Source organism: Phoca vitulina, unplaced genomic scaffold, assembly GCF_004348235.1.
Source record: "Phoca vitulina isolate PV1807 unplaced genomic scaffold, GSC_HSeal_1.0 scaffold4, whole genome shotgun sequence".
Lineage (NCBI taxonomy): Eukaryota > Metazoa > Chordata > Mammalia > Carnivora > Phocidae > Phoca > Phoca vitulina.
Genome location: NW_022589707.1, coordinates 77332821 through 77351141, shown reverse-complemented (window position 1 = coordinate 77351141; position 18321 = coordinate 77332821). Strand labels below are relative to the sequence as shown.

At 38.7% G+C, this 18321-nt stretch overlaps 1 pseudogene; it reads left to right on the top strand.

The window, feature by feature from the left end:
* Window positions 1-535: 535 nt before the first annotated feature.
* Window positions 536-17639, top strand: LOC116630923 (annotated as a pseudogene).
* Window positions 17640-18321: the final 682 nt, after the last annotated feature.

Sequence of the window (18321 nt, the reverse complement as noted above, 5' to 3'; positions counted from 1 at the left end):
ATCCTTGCTTGCTAGTGGAAACAGCAGAAAGCGCCACCTCTGTCTCACTTCTGTCTTCCAAATATAACATTCATATGTCTGCTTTGGCAAAAGCTGGGCCACATATGGAATCTGAGGAAGTCTGGGAAATGGAAGCTTTAGCTCTCTGTCCCCTAGCACGTTACAAGGGGAGAGAGGTGGAGTAGTATGGGCCATATATCTCTCTCGGCATCACACTTAGCTATAAGCTTCTCTGCTAAACTGGAAGCTATCAGAGACCAGGGACCTGATATTAACTGTTTCAGAAGTCTCAGCACTTAGCAGAGTGTCTGATGAATAGGAGGAAAAGGAAGGAAGGAAGGAAGGAAGGAAGAGAGGAAGGAAGGGAGGGAAAGTGGGTAGCAAGGAGCTCAAGACCAAGTCCAGGCAGAGTCTACAGGTAGGAAACATCGGAAAATTCTGTTTTGGCAATATTTAAAATTTAAGATGAAATGAAGCAAGGACTGATACTAATAATTCTTATTTCTTAGTAGCTTTTGATTTCAGTCTGCTTCTCTTCATTTCCATGACTATGAACTTGATACAGTTCAAATTCCTTACATCTGGAAAAAGTCAATTGTCTCCTAAGTGGTGCCCTGCCCAATTTCTCTCAATTCCTCCCCATTCTACACACTGCTCTCTGACTGGGTTTCCTAAAATAGTGGTCTTCAAACTTTTTACTTGCAAACACTTCCAAAATAATTTTGTAAAGCTTTGTATCTTCTTGCACATTAAGCTGACACCTAAAACTTTTCATCTCAAGTTAAAAATACTTGCAAAGGATGTAACTTCCAGTGCGTTGTAAATATTATCATTAAAAAATATATACAGCTCTTTCCCGTCTTGCAAGATGGCAGGCAAAAAAGCTGAGAAGCCGGATGCTAAGGAGAAGAAACCTGAAGCTAAGAAGGCTGATGCCGGTGGCAAGGCTAAGAAGGGTAACCCCAAGGCTAAAACGCCAAAGAAGGGGAAGCCCCACTGCAGCCGAAACCCTGTCCTTGTCAGAGGAATTAGCAGATATTCCCGATTAGCTATGTATTCCAGAAAGGCCATGTACACTAGGAAGTATTTGGCAGCTAAATCCAGGGTTGAAAAGAAAAAGAAGGTGAAAGTTCTTGCTACTGTCACAAAACCAGTTGGTGGTGACAAGAACGGTGGTACCCGAGTGGTTAAACTTCGCAAAAAGCCTAGGTATTTAACAGTCTTGCACAATTCACAGCACTCACCATAGCACATACCCTCCCCAATGTCTATCACCCAGTCACCCCAACCCTCCCACCCCACCCCCCACTCCAGCAACCCTCAGTTTGTTTCCTGAGATTAAGAATTCCTCATATCAGTGAGGTCATATGATACATGTCTTTCTCTGTTTGACTTATTTCGCTCAGCATAATACCCTCCAGTTCCATCCACGTCGTTGCAAATGGCAAGATCTCATTCCTTTTGATGGCTGCATAATATTCCATTGTGTATATATACCACATCTTCTTTATCCATTCATCTGTTGATGGACATCTTGGCTCTGAAACAAATAATGCAATATATGTTAAGAAAGAAAAAAAGAAGAAGAAGAATGTAGCAGGAGGGGAAGAATGAAGGGGGGAAATCGGAGGGGGAGAAGAACCATGAGAGACGATGGACTCTGAAAAACAAACTGAGGGTTCTAGAGGGGAGGGGGGTGGGAGGATGGGTTAGCCTGGTGATGGGTATTGAGGAGGGCACGTTCTGCATGGAGCACTGGGTGTTACGCACAAACAATGAATCATGGAACACTATATCTAAAACTAATGATGTAAATGTATGGGGATTAACATAACAATAAAAAATTTAAAAAAAAAAAAAGCCTAGGTATTATCCTACTGAAGATGTGCCTCGAAAGCTGTTGAGCCACGGCAAAAAACCTTTCAGTCAGCACGTGAGAAAGCTGCGAGCTAGTATCATTCCCGGGACCATTTTGATCATCCTCACTGGGCGCCACAGAGGCAAGAGGGTAGTTTTCCTGAAGCAACTGAGCAGTGGCTTGCTACTTGTGACCGGACCTCTGTCCCTCAATTGAGTTACTCTGTGTAGAACACACCAGAAATTCGTCATTGCTACTTCTACCAAAATTGATATCAGCAGTGTGAAAATCCCCAAACATCTCACTGATGCTTACTTCAAGAAGAAGCTGCGTAAGCCGAGACACCAGGAGGGTGAGATCTTTGACACCGAGGAAGAGAAATAACGAGATTACAGAGCAGAGCAAGGTTGATCAGAAAGCTGTGGACTCGCAAATTCTGCCAAAAATCAAAGCTGTTCCTCAGCTTCAGGGCTACCTCTGCCCTGTGTTTTCTCTCACAAATGGAGTTTACCTTCACAAATTGGTGTTCCAAATTTCTTACAAAGAACGTAATTAAATAACTGATCCATTTGAAAAAAATATATACATATACACATATATAACAGCACTTACAAGATATAACTAACAGAATCTAAATACATCATCTATTTAAAAAAAATACATGAACAAGTTGTTCTTTAATAATCAGAGATTTTGCATCTTTCCTTTCTCTCCTTGAAATCATATTTCTATTCTGCTTCTACCAAAACCTTTCATCCTAATATGACATATTTTTTAAATTTATTTTTTATTTTTTAAAAGATTTTATTTATTTATTTGACAGAGAGAGAGACAGCGAGAGAGGGAACACAAGCAGGGGGAGTGGGAGAGGGAGAAGCAGGCTTCCCGCTGAGCAGGGAGCCCGAAGCGGGGCTGAATCCCAGGACCCTGGGATCATGACCTGAGCTGAAGGCAGACGCTTAACGACTGAGCCACCCAGGCACCCCCCACCTTGTTTTTAAAGATTTCTAATATGAATATTTTTATTCTTCAAAGACTTTGGTCAATTACCTTATCACAACAAAAGGCATATATGTTGAAATTACATTTTTTAATTTGAGGTGACCATGAAGCTATATTTAAAAATTATTACGGATCAAGTTATTTCAACTACTATTAGCATAGTGTTGATGAAAACAACATGGGTTATAAGTTTTGCTAATTAGACAGAAAAATCAAATTTTTTATTTTAGATGTATCTTAATGAGCTGGATGGAGACTGGCTAGTTTTGCTAAAATTAGGTCAAGTATCTAATTTTTGCGAAAATTAGGTCAGGTATCAATTTAGCCATAATTACTTACTACTTGTGGCTAAAGTGAGACAGGTTTCAACATCAGTTTTATCCTCCCACCTTTTTGTGTTTTGAAAATGTTGAGAAAAAAACTGTTTATGTAAATAAGTAGGTGGGGATAGAAGGAGCTTTGCTACAGCAATGCTCTCAATTCTTTGCACTTTCAGTCATATGCCAAAAATCACAGGGAAAACTAGCACAAGATTGTGTTTTTAATTATCAGTTGACAACTGATTGTAGATCTTCTTGCAATTTTACTGAAAGCAAAGTAGGAAACCATCTAACTACAAAAGAACTTATTACTCATTTGTTAGTGTGACTCCCTTTCTCAACACTGATACCAATACCTACACTATGTTTCTGATTATATCCATGGACTACAGAGGTTTTTCTCCTGTAGGATAATATGCTATAGAAAGATTAGGGTGAGAAGGGGGCCTCTCTTCTTTAAAATATGAGATAATGGGGAAGGGATGTGTGGAAGCAGAACTGGAAATATATCCTCAGGCAGATCAGGCTTTTTAAAATTATCTTTTCAGCTTTATTGATGTGTAATTGACAAATAAAATTATTAGATATTTAATGTGTACAATGGGATTTGATATATTATATATTGTGAAAGGATTCACTCCACTGAGTTAATTAACACATCCATCACATCACTTTTAGTGTATGTGTGAGAATATTTAAGTTCTCTCTAAGCAAATCTCAATTATACAATGCAGTGTTATCAATTATAGTCATATTATACATTAGACCTGCAGACCTTGTTCATCTTATAATTGAAAGTTTGTGCCCTTTTACCAACTTCCCTCTATTTTCCTCACCTCCCAGACATTGTAAACTACTTTTCTACTCTCTGTTTCTATGAGTTTAATTTATTTTTTAGATCTCACATGTAAGGGATGCCATGCAGTATTTGCCTTTCTCTGTCTGGCTTATTTCCTTACCACAGTGCCTTCCGGGTTCATCTAGATTGCAGCAAATGACAGGATTTCCTTCTTTTTTAAGGCCGAATAATATTCCACTGTATACATATACCACATTTTCTTGATCCATTCACACAAGAATGGACACTTAGACGGCTTCCCCACCTTGGATATTGTAAATAATGTTGCAAGAAGCATGGGAGTCCAGTTATCTGTTCAAGATAGTTATTTCCTTTCCTTTGGATACATACCCAGAAGTGGAATTGTTGGATCACATGGTAGGTCTACCTTTAATGTTTTAAGAAACCTCCATATTGTTTTCCACAGTGACTACACCAGTTTATGTTTCCACTACCAATGCACAAGTGTTCCCTTTTCTCCACATCTTCACCAACACTTGACATCTCTTTATTTTGCATATTAACGCCTTACTGGGTATGTGGTTTGCAAATATTTTCTCCCATTCCATAGGTTGTCTTTTCATTTTGGTGATGGTTTTCTTTGCTGTGAAGAAGCCTTTTAGTGTGATGTAGTCTCACTTGTTTATTTTTGCTTTTGTTGTCTAATTAAAAAAAAAAAAAAATCATTGCCAAGATCAGTTTGAAAGAGCTTACCCCCTCTGAATTTTCTTCCAAGAGTTTGACAGTTTCAGGCATTACATCCAAGTCATTAAACCACTAAATCCACTTGAGTTAGTTTTGTGGTATGGTGTAAGATAGGGGTCTAGTTTCATTCTTTTGCACGTGGCTGCCAAGTTTTCCCAACATCATTTATTGATACCATCTTTTTTGCTATGGTCTTGTGGGTCTTGTGGATGCAAGCTCCATTGGCTTTCAAAGTTAGGTGTTTTTGGGGGCCAGTCAAGTGGGACACTAAATGGGGGGTCCAAACCCTTCACTCCTCAGGGAGAAATGGGGAGTTAGGAGTGTGGAGGGTGGGGGGAGGCTTATGGCAACAGCATGTCTCAGCCTTTCCTACATGTTTTGATGTGGGTATTTTCTTTTTCATCGGATTGTAGAAGTTGCTTGGCTAGTTTCTGGGTCTCTTCCAGTAAGAACTGCTCCATGTGTAGCTGTACTCTCAGTGAGTCCATGGATGAGGGGAGCTCAAGAGCCTCCTGTATCACCATCTTGGTCTTCTCTCCAGAAATTATTTTTTCAGATCAATTTTAAGGAATGGAAAGGGAAATGGAATATTCAGAATCTTGATTCCTTTAAAGCTCTCCTTGGCCTTTATATCTATTGTAAAGTCTTCCTACATCATGGTATAGGTAAATTGAAGACTGCTACCCTAAAATAATTTGCCTAAGTATTATCTCCTCATTGGTGTAAAATACTCACATTTTGAAAAAAAACTTAAAAGGATGAGAACAACTAACCATTTAAATCTGTATTTTAAAAGAGCTTACTATTGAGTAACAACCGGTAAACATATGGGCGATGTTATTGTTCTTAGAACTGACGGATATTTTTTCATTTAATATATCTAAAATTTTCCCCAAAATGTAGGATTTCTTTTTGCACAAGAAGCTGTTGTTAAATCAACAGTGCATTTTACAGCTTGAGAAAATACACTTCTAAAGACGGTGGTGGGCAGGAACGGAGTGGTGGTTTATTGTTCTTGGTCCTGCCATCCCACAGCCAACTGGAAACTTCCTCTAAAGCTTAGTTGTGAGTTGTTACCGCGTACTGGAGCCTTGTGCCTGGGCCTTGCCTCCAGTGATCTGTTCTGGAACATGTGTGGTGGGGGTGGCTCTCAAAGCATTCCAAGCGATGTGGGTGCAAATGAACCTTAGTCACACCTTGGGGAACTTTCACCTAAAGGGAAAGTGTCCTGGAAAATGTATAAATTGAAATCTGTAGAGGTGATTTATGAAATGAAAGTGTTAATTAAACAGAATTTGGAGCAAGAAGACCACTACAAAATGCATGTATTATGAGTTCAGGATTGACTTGAATAGGAAGAGCACAACCTTGCCCCAGTTGTTCATCTCCACTGGATCTCTGAGGTCAGAAGGTGAGCTCAGACTGGTGAGCTCACTCTGTGCTCTGGAGTCCGTGGGATCTCCCAGGGAAGAAGAGGACCCACTGAGTCACCTTACCATTTCTATAACAAAACATTTTATATGCTGGAGAGGCTCTGAAGACACCTCATTCTATAAGCTACTTTACAGACTAAACAATTTGAATGGAAGAGAGACCTGATTTCAAAAAGATCTTTATTGTCCAAGGATGCCTGGAGTTCTTAAAAGTTTTTTTTCAATAAGTGGAGGAGGGCACTATGAAGAGGACAAATAAATCAATGTAACTTGATACATTGTAACCGAGAGAAAAATACCTCTACATTTACATTTCATAATATTTATTCATTAGTGCTCATAGTGCAGAAATACTGTAAAATAAAAAAACAATGATGAGCTAAAATAAGTCAGGCACTCTTTGGGGTAAAAGGTAGAATTTTTAGTATGCATTAATTTGTTAGTTTTACAGTATATATTTAGTTGCCTACTTAGTTATCTCTAGAATTCCAAAAAGATTGTTTATCTACATATGAATATATATTAAAATTCTTTAGAGCAAAAGGTATTAGAGGTCCTTATAAAGAACTCAAGATTCTCTTGACCTATGGAGGGGATAATGAACTGATGACATCGAAGTATACATGGATCTTTATATTTGTGAAAACAATTATTCCTTTCCCACCTACAAATACAAGATGAAGGGTGACTATAACGTGACTTTTAAAAAAACTTTCTATTATTGAAAGCTTTGAACCTGTGCAAAAAAACATGTGCAGGACCAAATACGATGAACCTCATATGGCTACCCACTAAATCATCTGTACTCCCCACACTGCCCTCTCCTCCCACCACTGGATTATTTTAAAGCACATCTCACCTTATTATTTCAGTATGTGTCTCTAAAAAATGATTTTTTTAAGAGATATAAGCACAACATCACACCTAAAAATGAACAATATGTGACTATTTTAAAATATACTAGAATTTGCATATCCAAAGGAGTGTTCTCAGAGAATCACCTTAAAAGGCTATAAAGTGACGCCAGCACTTCTCAAAACATTTTTGGAATACTTCTCAGGATTATTTTCAGAATGTGCAACATATTCCTTAATTATCCCAAATGATGACAAATCTTTACTCCTCAAGGATAGACTTGACTTGGAAACAGTCAAAAGTCTTTGGGAATAAACCCCAATTAATGGGAGGAGTAATCAGACTAGGCAAGATTGGTTTTGTTAAAGAGAGTAATAGACACAGAGAGGCACAAGGTGTGTCCCTTTCATGAAAGGAGTCTGACGCTCATAAACTAGCCAAGAAATGACCTACTCAATGGCCAGAGATGCTGGGTGAGAAAGAGAGCTCTGTTGTACTGGAGGCTGAAGCAGGAGTCAACCAGAGGAGAATGTGAGAGGCAGCTGAGAGCCAGCCAACTGGTGAAAGGAAGTTATGCTTAATCTTTGTACCCTAAATTCCAGTGATTCCAGGCCACTTCCAGGATTTATCTTGCATTTCAGGCCTCCGTGCTTTTGCAAACAATGTTCCCTGTGATTGGAATGCCTACTCCCACTGGGGGAACCCACTGAGTGAATCTCTAGTCATCCTTTAAGACCTCGATCAAATATTAGCACATTTCTTGCCTCTCTCTCTCTGGCACAACAAGGAGTTGTTCCATTGTCTGGTCCTGGTTGTGCTTTGTAAGTATTTCTTTTAACATCTCTGTGATGACTTCATAATTATTCAGATATGTATATATTTCCCCAGCTGGACTGGGAGCCTCATGACTGTACCTTGGGCACACAAACAGTGACTGGCACATAGTAGGCCCGCAGGAATCATTTGTTCAGTACACAGGAACAAGTAATAATCTGTGTATCTTTACATGGTTTAGACCCCAAAATGTCCCCATAATACAGCAAAGTAGTTGCAGGCTCAAAATGTTATAAAATAAAACAAAGAAGAAAAACCTTATGCAAGGGCAGTTTTTGTAACAGAAACCCTGGAAGTATCAGATGTTGGCAGTGGAAAGTTACAACACAGAACTGCCCAAAGAAATGTTAGTAATTCCTTTCTCTCTTTTTAAAAATAAAATTTCCAGGGGCGCCTGGGTGGCTCAGTCGGTTAAGTGTCTGCCTTTGGCTCAGGTTATGATCCTAGGGTCCTGGGATAGAGCCCCACATCGGGTTCCTTGCTCAGTGGGGAGCCTGCTTCTCCCTCTTCCTCTGCCTGCAGCTCTCCCTGCTTGTGCTCTCTATCTCTCTATATGTCAAATAAATAAATAAAATCTTGAACAATAAAAAACTGAAAAAAAAAATAAAATTTCCAAATTCATTTTTTGGGATGGTAAAATTTTTTTTTGAGGGATTAATCCTTGAGGAGTCAGCAAATTAAGTACCGGTTAAAATTGAGTTCAAACTTAGTTGATCCACATTTTTCTCAAAATAAATTTGGAAGGCAGAACAAAAAGCATAAAAAATGAATCATCTACTTCAAAGGAAACAGATGACTGACCCGTAAGGTCATCATGTAAAAACTATAGAAATTTGGAATGATTGAAACTAGGACTTAATAGATCTCTTGTCAGGACAATTCATACACTCTTCTCGCATTCTCGCCCTCTTTCTGCCCCAGAGCAAGAACAAACGCATCCGCCATTCCTACACCAATGACCTGGCCCTGGGCCTGGGTGGGAAGCAGAAGCATCTCTGCCAGAATCGTGCCAGCGGCAATGCCTCACCTGCCACACCTGTGGTACAGTTCTCGGCGGAGAAATAGAGGCTTTTGTGGGTAGCCCAGGTGGGTAGAAAGAAGAAAGGGAGAGCCACCCGTCAAGAACAATTGCATCTGACGTCACCTGTTCTTGGCTGAACCTGAATTTTACCCAGACAGTAAAGCCTGTTTTTTTTTTTCCCCATTCTTAAATAACATTTATTATTGTTGCAAAGAAGTCTTTTTGATAACAGTTCTCATATTTAAAGCTATTATCAGTTATGGTTATAGAAGCAGATTTCATTGAGTGCTCTAGATGAAGTAAAGCCTGTTTTTTTTTCAGAGTGTCTTCCAAGCCCCAGTGGACTCATGGCATATTTTCAAACTAGTTTTTTTTTTTTTTTTTTTTTTTAATTCACTAAGTCCACAGAAATTTTTGCAATCCTTCTTGTCAGGTGGTAAATATTATATTGAACCACGTGTGCATGGGAATAACCTGATTTGGATACAAAAGAGACAGGATTGAAGTAGTTGAACAGGTTTGCTTGGTTTTAATGGTTACATTGCACAACCAGGGCAAGGCATCCCATGATATCAAAGGTTGTTCTAACTCAACCCGGAAATCCGGTCAAACTACCCAGGGACTCACAATAAGCACTTCAGCTCCACAACAAAGGAATGATTTCACTGACCTCATGACACATGGCCTCTTGGATTCTGTGACCATTTCCAACTGAAGAATATATTAAATGAATGAGCATTTGCTTTTTTTGCTAGTTTTATAAAGAAAATTTATTTATTTTTTAAAATAGAAATGGAATCCAAAATTATAGTCTAAAATGAATGCATGCACACAAAAGTTGAAAATACAGATATGATGCAAATCCAAATAACAGTATCATTTTTATCCTGTTGAAAACAGTGTATTTTTTTTTTTAAGATTTTATTTATTTGAGAGAAAGAGACAGATAGTGACAGAGACAGCAAGAGAGAGCACAAGCAGGGAGGAGAGGGAGAAGCAGGCTCCCGCTAGGCAGGGAGCCTGATGTGGGGCTGGATCCCAGGACCCTGGGATCATGACCTGAGCCGAAGGCAGCTGCTTAACCGACTGAGCCACCCAGGCGCCCCGAAAACAGCATATTTTGATGATTACCTCATAAAGAATTTTACATTCCAGGGAAAAAGTGAAATGTTTGAGACCTTCTTTTATCCTCTTAATACCAAAAGGTAAGATTTAATCTTGTTTCCAGATTACAGGGAGAGTTATATGAGCGATACTTTCTTAAATTCTCAGGGAAAACAAATTAAAATATTTAAAATGATTTTTCAAACTGTATATATTAACAGTTTTCTCTGAAGATCAATGTATTTAAATTGAGATCTATCTTTCCTAAAGAAGGTTTAATTTTTATTTGTTGGGTCCAGCTTTTACATATGGAAGTTCAAAACTGTTCATTGTAACTGATGCTTTCTAGTTAATCATCAATTCAGTTCCCATTAATAATGCAAACTTTTACATGCAGATCTATCCATGATATTCTATTTGCCTGGAGGAACCACGTATTAAAAGGATGACAGAGAATTCATCACCCTCATTACTTCTTGTAAGCACATTCATGGAAATAAGGCATCAATTATGGTAAGTAAATCTTTATAGACTGCTAAGGGCTAAGACTACAAACTTTTTTTTTTTTTTTAAAGATTTTATCTATTTATTTGAGAGAGAGAGAGCACAAGTGGGGGAAGGAGCTGCAGGCAGAGGGAGAAGCAGACTCCACACTGAGCAGGGAGCCCAATGCGGGACTCGATCCCAGGACCCTGGGATCATGACCTGAGCTAAAGGCAGATGCTTAACCAACAGAGCCACTGACACTGACTTTTTTTTTTTTTTTTAAAGAATACAGTCCATTTGTAATCCTCCAATTTAGATTTCTTTGAGGTTTCCTCATTAGTAGATCAAAATATGTATTTCTGGCAAGAATGCTTAATGAGTGATGTTGTGTCTTCTTCATGCACCACTTCAGGGGGCACACAGAGAGTTTTTTCTCATTAGTAATGTAACTTGGTCACTTGGTTAAGGTCGTGCCCATTAGCAAAACAAGATAAATTACTGGTTGCAATAAAGAAATAATTAGATGACATTTTAGAGTTATTTTGTGTGGGTTATTTTCTGAATATTAAAATTTCCTATTTAATGACAAAATACCAACCACACAAAGTAAGAAAAGATACAGGTCCTGCTATTAAATGAAATGCCAGGGATCAAGGCAAGAAATATTACTTATATCAACGACTAATTGGACTGCATGATCTGATAAAAATAGCTTTGACTTATTTCACTCCCTGCAAAACATTTTATGTATACGATTTCGAAGCTTTATGGCAGTCCTGAAAGTCTTGAATTCCAGCTCCATTTTGCAAAGGAGGAAACTGAGGCCAGAGAATTTAGTGATTCTTTTGGGGTTAACAAACAGTAAGAAGAAAAGACAGTATTTGAATTCAAATCTACCTGGATCTCAAACCCTTGCTTATTTGAGGATATCACACTGCAATTCTTTTAAATTAAAAAAATCTGTTTCTATATGTCAGCCCAAACCAAATATAAGTATTATTAATTCTTCTCCATATAAAAAGATTATCTTTTCAAGAAAATTTTTTAAAATGGTAATGGCAAATTTTAAAAAATTATCTCGAGTATATTTTATATATTTTTTTATTTTTAAAGATTTTTATTTATTTATTTGACATAGAGAGAGGACACAGAGAGAGAGGGAACACAAGCAGGGGGAGTGGGAGAGGGAGAAGCAGGCTTCCCGCTGAGCAGGGAGCCTTGACGCGGGGCTTGAACCCAGGACCCTGTTATCGTGACCTGAGCCGAAGGCAGACACTTAGCCAACTGAGGCACCCAGGCGCCCCAAGAGTATATTTTAAAATAGGCACTGGAAATAATGGACAGCTGGTATGCCAGCTTTAAGTAAGATGTGGTGTATGTATTAAACTTTTGCTTACTTACTCACTTATTGAACTTTATTTGTCAGATGTCTCTCTATTGCAGACATTTTTTTCCTTTTTCATGTTCTCCTATTTAGCCTTATTACTCATCTATATCTTTCTTTCTGTTTGGATCTCTAGATTTCTCTCTCTCACTCAGGCCTCTTTCCTTTCCAAATATTTATCCACCTTTTCGATGTTTCCTTGTTTCCAATATACCACAGCTAATAAGGACTTGGGCACTGAAGATTGTTTTAGAGATCAATCCTTAACCCTATGACATTTTGCATTTCCATTAATAATTTAAATGATGATAATTAAGAGTAATTCCAAAGTGGCTGGAGTGGCTACAGCCTAGGAAAACTGCATTAAAACTAGAATTTCTAACAAGACAGGAAAACAGATGGAGAAGAACAGAAAATGCTTTGCAAGTATGAGTAGCACAATTACTTTAGGAAAGAAAAATAGGGGTGTCTGGCTGGCTCAGTCACTCTGATCTTGGGGTTCTAAGTTCAAGCCCCACGTTGGTTTATAGAGATTCCTTAAAAATAAATTATTTTTGAGACAGAGAGTGGGGGGGGGGGCAGAGGGAGAGAATCTCAAGCAGACTCCCTGCTGAGCATGGAGCCTGACATGGGGCTCAGTCTCAGGACCCATAAAATCATGACCTGAGCCAAAATCACCAGTCAGATGCTTAACTAACTGTGCCACCCAGGTGCCTGTTGGCTGTTCACATTTTAAAATGTTTGCATCTTATAGAAATATTGGAAAAATAAATGTTATAGATATATTATAAATTAATTAAAGATTCCAAGGAAAAATATCCAAAAGCTTTAAAAGATATACAATCAGATCTATAAGGACAAATTTAAGAAAATGAGCTTATTAGTTGACTCTGTATTTCAAAACTATTAATATGGACTGTATTAAAGCATCAAACTCTTCAGATAAGGCCATAAAAATATTATTTATAGGATCAAAGACTATTTGGAGTCTAGGATCTAATAATAGTAGATACTATTTGCTTTATGAGTATCATCTACAAAGCACTTTATTATTATTATTTCTAAACTTTACACAGTCCTCAAAGGAAGGAATATTAGCTCCAACTTCTAATATCTTTCACTGATAAGCATTTTATTTCTTTTTTTTTAAACAGCATTCTTTTTTTTTTTTTTTAAGATTTTATTTATTTATTTGACAGAGAGAGATACAGCGAGAGAGGGAACACAAGCAGGGGGAAGTGGGAGAGGGAGAAGCAGGCTTCCCCCTGAGCAGGGAGCCAGATGCGGAGCTCGATCCCAGGACCCTGGGATCATGACCTGAGCTGAAGGCAGACGCTTAACGATTGAGCCACCCAGGTGCCCAAGCATTTTATTTCTTAATCAATAGGTGCTTGCTTTAAAAAATAAATACCTGCTGAAGAAAAAAGCCTTTTTAATCATTCATATCTAAATGAAAAACATTTCGTCAGGTAATCACTTCGCTCCACTCAATACCTAATAAGTAGCTGTTTTGAAGGGGGAAGGGTGAGGGATGGAATAAATTGGGGGTACTGGGATTTAATGGGGCAGCCAGTTTGAGCTGAGCATCAGAGTAGGACTACTGGGACTTACAGGGCATGATGGGCACATTGTAATTTGTTCTACACCTCACCAGCCAACAACCACTCCCTCATGCATTCTCTGCTTAAGAGTTTGGAAAGGCTCCTTGGTGAGTAAATTTCTGTCCAGCTTGTTCCCATTGTCACTGCAGGGCAGACAAAATGGAGTAGGGATCATATATGGTAGATGCAAAGATGAACTTCCTGCTTACAAGGATGAATAAGCACTGGAACCAGCTACCCAGAGAGAGAGTCTATGGAATCTTCATCCCAAAAGAAGTAGATATATCACGGGAAAAAGTTCTCTAATGGAAAGACGCTCTCTGGACCACATACACCTGACTAGACATGACCAGGGATACTGAAGGAGGACAAAGCTTTGCTATAAGTGAGAGGCACAGGAGTTGTTGTGTTTTTAAAAAATGCTATGAGTATTCATTTCTGTCCAAAGCAAAAAGAGATACTTACCACTTTACAAAATTTTCTTATTCTGCAAGAAATCTAGTAAATAGACCATCTGGAGAACCTTATAGTTCAGGTTTCCAGAACTGATTTTTTTTTTTTTTAATAAACGACCCTTCCTAATTTTTTTAAATAACAGAAGTACTTCCAATTAGAAATTGGTAATGGGTAAGTCAATTTGGGGGAACTTCATACACCTAAAATATGCTCTTATGATTTCTCTAAACCCCCACATTCCCCCAAATTTATAAGCATATGCCAGGAAAACAGGGGGTGAGCAAGGGGAGGTATGGGTGGGGAGGACAGAAAGTTTAAGCATTGGATTTTGTTCACTTAGTTCACTGATTTTGCTCCCCTGCCAACAACATCCTTCCCTCCACAAAAAGTTAACAATTATCACAGTGTCCTCTTGTTTACTCATTAAAATGTGAGTGCCAGGGTGCCTGGGTGGCACAGTTGGTTGAGTGTCTGACTCTTGATTTCGGCTCAGGTCATGATCTCGGGATCTTGAGATCCAGCCCCACGCTGGGCTCTGTGCTCAGGAGGAGTCTGCTTGAGATTCTCTCCCTCTGCCCCTCCCCCTGCTCGCCCCCATGGTGCACGTGTGCGCTCTCTCTCTGAAATAAATCTTTTAAAAAAACGTGCCTACGATGTATTAGGCAAAGAATTAAACTGGTCCAATATGTAGTGTGGGACTTTGGGCACGTTACCTAACCTCCTTTGGAGCAAGCCTCCTCACAGTACTGCCAACATTACAATCCTTACTTCATGCACTCTGTTGTCAGGTTACTTAACCCAAGTCTGTTCCCTCATGTATGAGATGCCATGGACAGGACCTGAGAACATATAATACCTATAAAAAATGCCTAGCATAATGTCTTACACTGTCTTTCCTATGAGAGCCTCAATGAAGTTAATCCTATTCCTTCTGCTATCTTTGGAGAGGCTCCTCAGCCATTTCAAACTAATGTCACACATAATTTCCCATGAAAACAAAGGACAGGAGTAGGGAAAACTGTTAGGCTTATATTTTGGAGTTTGACACAGGCTTCGCATTACAATATTTTATCTTTCATCCTTTAATTGCTCATTATGATCAAAATCATCTGCATGTATATTAGCTGTCTGCGTGTCCAAAGTCAAGGCTCAAAATAAATGCATATATGAGAACTTGACCAGAAACACTTGACTTTATCAGAAATACAAATGGTTAGATCAAATAGCCAGATAAAAGTGTGAGGGTCTTGGGGTGCCTGGTGGCTCAGTTGTTAAGCGTCTGCCTTCGGCTCAGGTCATGATTCCAGGGTCCTGGGATCGAGCCCCGCATGGGGCTCCCTGCTCCGTGGGAAGCCTGCTTCTCCCTCTCCCGCTCCCCCTGCTTGTGTTCCCTCTCTCGCTGTGTCTCTGTCAAATAAATAAATAAAATCTTAAAAAAAAAAAAAGTTTGAGGGTCTGGAACTTTTTCTGGTTATTTTTAATCCCTTGCCTCTTATTATTTTCATTGTTTGTATTAATAATTTTAAATGTTCTGTCCAAACTAGATCCATGGAATGTTTTAATTTTTTTCCTATTTAAGTGCAAACCCTCACTTTACTGTGGGTGAAACTTAACTTTCTATAGATTTCATGAAAACTGTAGTTGAATATAGAATTTAATATGTAGATATCTCAGAGAGCAAGCTGACAGTAAGAACAATTTTTCCTTAGAATCAAGCGATGTACACATCATATATAAATACTTAGGGACCATCTAATGATGAGATATTCATGAACATTCTAGGACACATACAGAACAAGCATATGTAGTGACATCAATAAATACCTGTTGAGTTAATGAAAATAAAAGATCTCAGAAGGGTTTTGAGTCTTGAAACCTGTTGTGATCAATATTTTTTTCATTGTATACCAAGTGGACATTCTAAGAGGCATAGCAATTATCGAGTCTATATTAATTCAATTTACAATCACCCCCCAAAATTACAAAATTAATCTATATTTCTTCAGCTTTCATATAAGTCTATTTATTTAACATTATGTTCTTGGACTTCTGCCAAAAGCTTATGCTGAAACAACCACAATAAGGACTATTTTGGCATCTTTCAGAAAATTGTAATTTGATGACACTTTTGTTTATCCTCCATAATAAGATCTGTGTGGTAAATTTGTCTTTGAATTTAATGCTTGGCAATATTTGTTTCTTCTCACCAACTAGTATGTTTCATTTTAGTTGTTAGTAAGAACTATGCAGCTTGTATTTCCTCCTTTTCTTAAAAAGATTTTATTTTTTGAGAGAGAGAGAGAGTGTATGAGAGAGAGGGCACAAGTGGCGGGGGGAGGGGCAGAGGCAGAAGGATAAGCACAGGTGAGCAGAGAGCCTGACCTGGGGCTCGATCCCAGGACCCTGGGATCATGACCCAAGCCAGAGGCAGAGGCTTAACCAGCTGAGCCACCCAGGCATGCCTTATATTTCCCTTTTTACCAAGAAGTCCAGAGTTAAGTTTTCTACTCAATTTTAACATCTACTCATTCTTTTCAGATTAATGATCCACCATCCCTACACCTTCTACTCCCAACAACCTGTTTGAAAACTGACTTGTTTTTTCTCTCTTGTGTTTTTTTAAATGTCTCTGTACTTCATTATAAGCTACTCCAAATCTTTTTAGAAAGAATACAGATAAATAATTTTATACTGTCTAAGTATGATTTTTTTCTTAATTTAGCAATTATTTTGATTAAAGCTAACATTACGTCTGGGTACATAATGTTAAAGCCTAAATCTGACTCTTGATAAATAATATCTACCACAAGAGCCAAATGCTAGGGGTGTGTGTTTATTTAGATGTAATCTACTGACACCCTGTAGCAGCAGTAGATATGTTTACCTCCAAACATGTCAAACAGCTCCAAATAGATATATTACATTCTTAATGTAATGCCATGTACTCCAAATACACTAAAAACTTCCTTTAATTAATAGTATAAATGATATGGCTCTACATATTTGTTTAAAATACCTGAATCATTCCCTGGATTTATAGTCCAAAAAGAAACAAGTCTGACATATTTCCAGATGTGGTCTCTATGAAGTTTTTATTCCCTTTGACTTTGATTAGCTGAGTATTTGAGATCATCCTGAAATGTGAAGCTTGCCAGTCCAGGAGTCATGCCCATTTTATATTTGTCCTAGAGGAGAGGCTAATGGAGATCACTGTATTAGAGCATTCTCCTTGACTTAACCTTAGTGGTATGCATGCATCAGAAGGGCTGAACTGTGAAAGCCACTCCTCTTTGGTTCTAATAACATTATGGGTCAAACCTTCTTCCAGTCACCATTATCTATGAACTCTGAATTGGCTACCTATGAGTAAGAGAACTTCAAGCCCTAATATCAGTGGTGGGAAGTACAAACAGAAGAACAAAAATGAGGAGGTGAGTGCCTGCTGGGTGCTACCCCCAGGTCATTTTTGGCCGCTGGGTAACAAGCTAGGCCTCTTCTGGGTTAGTTCCAAGTGTAGCATGGACGAAGGCTAGCTCTGAAATCAATATTCTGCTGATCATTTGATCATTTCACGAAAACTGAGAAGGAATGTATTACCTTCTCTTCCTTTTTGGCCTTCTATTCAGGAATGCATGCCATTAAGCAACTCTTATTCTTGCAAGAGGAAGTTGATCGTTACTCCAACCCAGAAAAAAAACTAGAACGAGTCTATGTGCTGAAAGAAGCACGATCACAGAAATGATCTGAAGGATATGAAATCAATTCATTCCTCTAGATAATCAGTCACAAAATGAGGTCAATTTAGCCCACAGAAATACTTTATTTGGCCCACATAGTATCTTTTAAAATTTGAGCTGACATTGAAAAATTGTGAGATTTCAAATATAGAAGGACTGGCAACACCGTACGGGTGTCCCCACATGGCAACATCTGCTGGAGCTGAGACATGGCAGCTGTGCCTTTTAATGAGGGTAGGGACTCTCCAGGTGGTTACACTCCACACACATCTGCCTTTGCAATGCCTACAAATACTCTACAGTCAATGAGAACCAGCAGAGATACGATTGTATCATGTACTGCCATTTTAGTGTCAGTATGGCTTTTACTGATTTTAATTTTGGTGGCTGTCATCAGCCTACATCTAGGGATGCTATAAAACAGCCTGAGAAATTCTGTATTCGGCTACAGTTAAGAGTGTGGATTGCATGTTCTTTACAAAGCAGAATCTTCTGTGAGGACCGTTAGGAGAGATTTTTTTTCTTCCTTTTTTTTTTTTTTTAAAGATTTTATTTATTTGACAGAGAGGGACACAGCGAGAGAGGGAACACAAGCAGGGGGAGTGGGGGAGGGAGAAGGAGGCTTCCCACTGAGCAGGGAGCCCGATGTGGGGCTCGATCCCAGGACCCTGGGATCATGACCTGAGC